Source organism: Alligator mississippiensis, chromosome 9 (assembly GCF_030867095.1).
Source record: "Alligator mississippiensis isolate rAllMis1 chromosome 9, rAllMis1, whole genome shotgun sequence".
NCBI classification, from domain to species: Eukaryota; Metazoa; Chordata; order Crocodylia; family Alligatoridae; genus Alligator; species Alligator mississippiensis.
In genome coordinates, this window is record NC_081832.1 from 38,733,411 (window position 1) to 38,740,389 (window position 6,979).

At 49.4% G+C, this 6,979-nt stretch overlaps 1 long non-coding RNA gene across 1 annotated transcript; it reads right to left on the bottom strand.

Annotated features, from left to right (window-relative positions):
• Nucleotides 1-891: 891 nt before the first annotated feature.
• LOC132252452 (uncharacterized) lies at nt 892-3,055 on the bottom strand. The gene is made up of 2 exons (XR_009464372.1): nt 1,629-3,055; nt 892-1,471 (listed from the first exon to the last, which is right to left on the bottom strand). It is a non-coding gene; the product is annotated as an uncharacterized LOC132252452 (long non-coding RNA).
• Between the last annotated feature and the right edge of the window lie 3,924 nt (nt 3,056-6,979).

Here is a 6,979-nt window from a genome sequence, read left to right on the forward strand (position 1 = left end):
AGGTGTAAGGCAAAGGTGGGCAAGTGGGGTGAAGAGCCTACTATCTGGACCCCAGAGGTTTTGGCAAGCAACCAAGAAGGTCTCCGCAATTCAGAAAAGGAACTCAAGTCTTAGCTTCTGCCACTGCAGTGGTCATAGCTCTTGAGCACAGCTTGCTTTGTGGCCAACAGTGACTCCAGAGTTCCACCCCCCCACCCCAGTAGCCTCATTTTGGTGTGGAAAAAAACCCACTCTGGCGCCAGGCTGGAAAGGACAAGAAGGCAGAAAAGTTAGCAAAGTACCTGGGTTTGTGTGCAAGCAAAGCAGGTCTTAAAACTCAGGCCACCCCCTCACCCATGGCCTTGCTTTGGTGTTCTAAAACAAAGGAGACAGTGTCTGGCACCTGGCTGGAAAAGAGTGCAAAAAGAACCTTGAAAAAGCATATTTTCAAAGTTTCTGTCTAGGGAAAATGCAAGGAAGGGTTGTGAAGGGTGAGCGAAAGAGCCTGGGAAGGCATGAGCCCCTGTGGGCGACTTTGCAAAGTGGCTGGTGGCTTGCAAAAAAGCAAGCCAGGCTGCTGGGGGGGGGGGGGGGGGTGACACACCACTTTCCTTCTTCCAACTAAGGGAGGCGAAATTAAGGTATGGCCTCAAAAGTGACTTTGCAGAGAAGGTGCTGCCTTTGCATAATGCTGGTGTGCAGGCCATCACTTGTGTGTTGCGACCCACCTAGGCAGCCCCCCTGTTTACCTCTGGAGCCCCGCTGTGTACCTCTGCAAGAGAGATTGCCAATCCCTCCCCCTTGGCACCATGCAGCAAGTGGCAGGAAAAATGAAGAGAGAGAAATGAACCCAAACAATGAATGAAATCCACCTTCACAACAAAGCAGTGTAAGGGTGGATATGGAGGCAGACACAGGAAACCATGAAGTTTTATTGTTTGCAACACACTATTGTAGTTACTTGTACTTCTTTGCCTTCACCCCACCATGACCCTGCACCCCCCCTGTCACCCTGAAATGCAGTGGTGCCCTCCTGGCCCGGCTGGCAGTCATATGGCCCTCCTTTGACCCCACTGAGTTAGGGGGAACAGGCTCAGCTGTAATTGTCCGCTTGTCTGGCACAGAGGCAAGATGAGTGGACTGACTTTTCCTTTCAGGCATCGTGCCCATTTATTTAGGTACTTGTGCACACTCTGAAAGGCATAACTGAAAGTGTCCTGTGACCTCTTTAATTCAACATGGGACTCATTGACCACATCTGTCAAATTCCACATGGTGTCTTGCACTTCCTTGAGGATGGCATCCTCCTTACACAGTGACTCACAGAGTTTGTCCTACCAGGCATCTGCGGGTTTCGCTCTGGCTACTGAGGAGTTTGTGAAAACCTCAAGTGAGGTTTCACAGAGCCATCTCTGCTTGCTGCGAAAATCTCTGCAGTGCTCTGCTGTAGTGCGAGCAGGGCGCTGTTCTGGGCAGCCATGGGTTGTGGTAGCTGATAAATAAAAAAGCAATGGTTGCCTTCCCCCCAAGAGGAGGAGAGTACGCACCCCCACCCCAACCATGCAGTGCACAAAATACTGTCAGGCACAGAAACAGACCCCGCAACAGTGGGGTACCACTTGTACTGCCCAAAACTTACAAGTACTCACTTTGGAAACAGGTCCACGGCTGCCACTGCCCGTGATAGCTGCAAAAAAAAAATTAAAGTAAATAAGTAGTTTGGTGTCTTTTACATTATGAGCTATTGAACCCGTCATGCACCACCACCAAAAGAACATGGCATCCCACCTACAGCAACACATGAATTTCTCCCCCTCCCCCCAGGTCCCGCAAACCCAACCAGCACAAACCTGGGCATTGACTGGCAGTGGCAAGAGGCACATTACAAGAGACTTACCAGCTCCAGCATCTTCATGGGTCTCGGTAACAGTAGATAATGTATCAGCCGTATAGGTTTCTTCCTGACCCTCCACTTCCTTTGCTTCATTATCTGTGCTAGTCTGTGAAATGGAGGGGCTAAGCGGCACTAAGTGTACAGTGACCGACGGTTCTTTCTGCCACTCATGGTCATCAGGGAGCAGGGAGGGGAGCGGTCTCTGTACAGCTGAGACATGCTCATGGTTTCACCCTCAGGAGGGGATGCTGCCACCTCCTCCTCCTCCTCTTCTTCCTCCTCCTGCCCAACCCCAGTGCTGAAAGTCTCCATACCCAGGTTATCACCCAGGTCATCCTTGAAGAGAATGATGGACAGCTTGTCATAGAAAGGGGGCAATTGTGCGACTGGCCCCAGAACGAGAGTTCGCATATTTGGCTCTGTAATGCACTGATCTCAGGGACTTGATCTTGTGCTGGATCTGGGTCCAGTCACGATTGTGCCCTCATGCCTGCATGCCTTTTGCGATCTCTTCATAAACAGGCTTATTCCTCCTACTTTCCAGCCTGTCTATGATTCTTTGCTCTAACCAAATGTCGATTAAGTCCTCCAGTTCTTCCCAAGGGCCACTTGGGTCCACAGGCGTTGGAGGTATCAGCCTCCTGGGTCATTGACTCCATACTGGTGGCCTTTGCTTTCTGAGACATGGCGAAGCAGTTCGTGGTCAACAGCACAAGCAATTTGTGAAAGGGGGCTGGCAAATTTGGAGCGGGGTGGGGTGGGGGCACCTTTATACTCAGGCTGTGCTTGCACGAGGGTATGGGAAAATTCCAAGGATTGTGAAGTCATTACCTGTAAGTGTCAAAACACCCAAAGGTGATGAAGGACCCAGTTAACTGAAAAAAAGACCTGGTGATGGGGTAAATAAGGCCATTGTACTTTGGGATGGCTGCTCAATGGCCCAGAATGTTGCAAAAATCAATACCTGCCTGCCTGCTTGTACAAAATAATTTTATTACAGAAGCATAGCCTGTTTCCCCTAAAGTGGCAAAAGTTTTGAGTAGCCTACATTACGAGGAGAGGAGTAGGCAAAACATTTTTTGTTTGCAAGCTTGATTACATCAGAACACTAATGGCTGCTAAGCTCAGGATGAAAGGATGTGCAAAAGCCCAGTGCCCTGGGGTGCTGGGGTGAAGTGTTGAAAAAGCAGCTACACCAAGCTCCAGAGCACACAACACCCTACAGTCCCTGCCCCTCACTTGGTGCAGATGGGTGAGAAGCCGCTGCTGACAGAGAGGAGCAAAATGGAAAATGAAGATGAAATATGGGATGATGGAGAACAACTCAGTGAAGAGTTCTCCAACATGGAGAATATGGAGGACATGGAGGAGGAGGAGGAGGAGGAGGAGGTGATAGTGCTGCTTCTGTTACTGCTGTTTACCTGGGGATTACTGTGTCAACGCTTGACAAGGATAGGAATTGTGCTACAGTGTTCACTAGCAAGTTGTGTTCCTGGTTTAACAGCATTAATGACAATAATGAGAAGATACAGGTAACCAGAGGACTTGGAATACACCGAGGAAAGCGAAGAAGTGGAATTTGACTGGGCTTCATTGAGAAACCTGAGGAGGACCAGAATCCACACGGTGTGGGCCTGTGAGAGCAGCTTGGACTGGTGGGAGTGAATTGTGCTGATGACTTGGAATGACCAGCAGTGGCTGGAGATGTTCCGAATGAAAAGGGAGACATTCAATCATATCATCTCAATGCTGGGGACCTGCATCATGAGGCAGGACACTAACATGAATCGGGCCATCCCACTAGACAAGTAATGTAAATGGCAATGGCCATTATGAAACTGGCCAGCCCATCCAGCCTCTGCTATATCGTGAACCAGTTCGGCGTGGCTGCCTGCATAGTTGGGCTGGCAACTTGTGAGGTATGCCAGCTGCTTAAGGAGATGGCTGCAAACAAAATGATCTTCCTAGCAAATCCACAGCAAGTCATAGATGGTTTTAATGAGAAGAGGTTCCTGAACTGCGTGAGAGCTTTAGACAGCACTCATTTCCCAGTGCTGTGCCCTGCAGGGAGGGGAAGAGCTTTCACAAAAAGGAAAGAATATGCCTCTGTGATCCTGCAAGCCATGGTGGACCACCGGGGCCGGTTCACAAATATTTATCCAGGTGGGCCAGCAGCGCGCAAGATGCGTGTGTGTTCAGAAACTTCCCTCTGCCTGGCCTTGTGAAAAAAGGACACTATGCACCCAGCGTGGAAGAGACAGTGATCCATGGCATCACCATTCTCCCAGTTATATTAGCAGACGCTGCCAACCCCCTAAATCCCTGACTCGTTAAGACTTATGGAGGGAACATCACCAACCCGCAGAAGCTGGTTTTTAACTACTGTCTGAGCAGTTGTAGGATGGCTATGGAATGTGAGTTTGGCCGACTGAAAGGACGATAGAGAGCACTTATGTGCTGGCTTGAGATGGAGCAAGAAAATATCACAGCCTTTATAGTGGCAGCCTGCGTGCTGCACAGTATCTGTGAGAGCTGGGGAGAGGTTTTCAAGGGGTTGTGGGAAGAAGAAGCATGACACGCAGTGGCCAGACGACAGAGATGTATCTGGGCAGCAGCAGCACAGGGACTGAGGAGATATCCTCAAGGAGAGGCTGGTTGGGTGGCCCTTGTTTGTGAATATCTGGCAGGATATATTGCTGACAACAACACCCAGGAGTGCTTTGTTCTTTCTCTTGGTTATGTTAAAATAAATTCATTTACACTTTAAATCTGTGTCTGTCTATAGGGGTGTGTGGTGTTGTGGATGGGGGTGGAAGGGATGATAGTTAGGGGAAAGAGGAGGAAATCTGGACTGGGGTAGGGATTTCTGCTTCTAAACTGTGGGTGGTCTGGGGGAGGGGGTGACACACCGTCACCCACATCTGAATGAGCTCTCCCCCCGCCCACATGGGTGAGAAGGTTAACTATTATAGCTCTTGTTGAGCTAGGAACATGGGGGACCAAACCGAAGAGCAACGCACATTTTCAAAAACATTCCAAAAACATTTATAAAACAATTTGCATCACACCTCCTATAGCTATAGCTATATGTGGCACTACACAAACAGATTGATGGTGTACCTGGGCAGGGAACAGGAGGGCTCCAATGAGAGCCCCCATTGGAAACTGTATGAAGATTAATGAGCTCGGGAATGCTGGGAAATGTAGTCCAAAAAAACCCAACCCAGAAAAATAAAAGCCAGAAGGGCTCACCACCACCAACATCGACAGCAATCGCAAATCAACTGGATGGCAACAAACACCCACCCACCCGCTACTCTAAACCCTGAATATTTTATGATACCATAGCAGTTATCATAGCAACTATAGTAAATAAATGAAAAAACATATTTGTAACATGGTGGGATGGGAAGGGAAAGGAACAGGAGGGGAGGATTCAAGCAGCTTGTCTATCGGATTGGGATGGGGTCTCTGGAATCACGTACTGATGGAGAGAGACCAGACTGACCGAGCATAGGCGGGTGCAAGTGACAAGGATTTTGGGGTGACCATGACCGAGCCCAGGGGAGACTCCCAGTGAGAGTTAGGATTTCCCAGTGAGAGCCCGGGGGTGAGAACACTGAAGTGCCTGGGTGGTTTACATGCGCCCCTTGTTGTAACACATTAGGAAAGACATTACAGGTGGTAAGTTGGTATTTGACTCTCCCTACTGCAATCTGCAGGGAATGACACACAAGGCTTAAGTCGCTCAAAAGTGCCATTCATGTGAACAAGAATGCCATGTCATGCTAACAAAAATGGACCACACCAAAAAAACGCTACATTAAAATTTTCAGGTGCTCTACATTAATGCCCATGTTATGTACACACACCGCATGAGTCTCCTTCTTTATGTTTGCTCCCAGGGGCTGACAGACATGTTGTCTGTGCTGACGGCCTGCCAGCAACTCACTGGTACACTCCATCCCTTGCTGGTTGTCTTTTTTCCATTAGCAGCCAGCCTCAGCTCTGCCCCTGCTCAGAGTGCCCAGGGGGAGGTGTCCTTGTTCAGGTACAGATATCTTGTATTAAACAATTACATTAAACCATTTTATGGTTTAACTAGGTGCACAGTCCCACCAGGGGAAATGCATTATTGGACCTGGTCGTGGCCACAGGCAACGACCTGGTGAGGGGACTGCGGGTTCTCGACCACCTGGGTGATAGTGATCATTGCCTACTGGAATTCACCGTCCAGTGCAGGGTGTCAAAGCCCTGCAGCAAGGCAGCAGCCTTGGACTTCAGAAGGGTGGATTTCGATGAGGTAAGTCAGGGAGGCACTGAGGTCCCAGAGGGAAGGTGATTTGGGAATCCAAGAAGAGTGGTTGTTCCTTAAGGAGATGATCCTCCAAGCTCAAAGGGTGACAATCCCCACGCGAATCAAAGGGGACAAGAGTGCTCAAAAGCCCCCATGGCTCACCAAAAGCATCCAGGAATGTCTCAAAGCCAAAAAGGAGGCATACACCCAATGGAAGGGAGGGGCCATCATCAAGGAGGATTATACCTCCATTGCTCAAGATTGTACGGGGGGATGTTAGGAAGGCTAAGGTGGAAATGGAACTGGGACTAGCAACCCAGATCAAAGATAACATGAAGTCCTTTTTTAAATACATAGCAGGTAAAAAGAAGGTACCGAGTAATGTGAGGCCTCTGCAGGACGCGCTTGGAAATCTGGTGGTCACACCAGATGACAAAGCTAACCTCTTTAACAGATTCTTTGCTTCCATTTTTCTGAGCAGGGACAGGGACATCCCCCACACTGGGATGCAGGACGGACCCAGGAGAGGCGCAGCCAGGCCCAGGGTCAGTGCGGACCTAGTCAGGGAATTTCTGGTGGGACTAGACATGTTCAAATCAGCAGGTCCTGATGATCTCCACCCCAGAGTGCTGAGGGAATTTGCAGAAGTCATTGCATAACCCCTGGCACAGCTTTATGAGCACTCGTGGTGCTCTGGTGAGGTACCAGAGGGCTGGAAAAGGGCCAATGTGGTCCCCATTTTCAAAAAAGGGAGGAAGGAGGACCCAGGAAACTATAGGCCTGTTAGTTTTACCTCAGTCCTGGGAAAG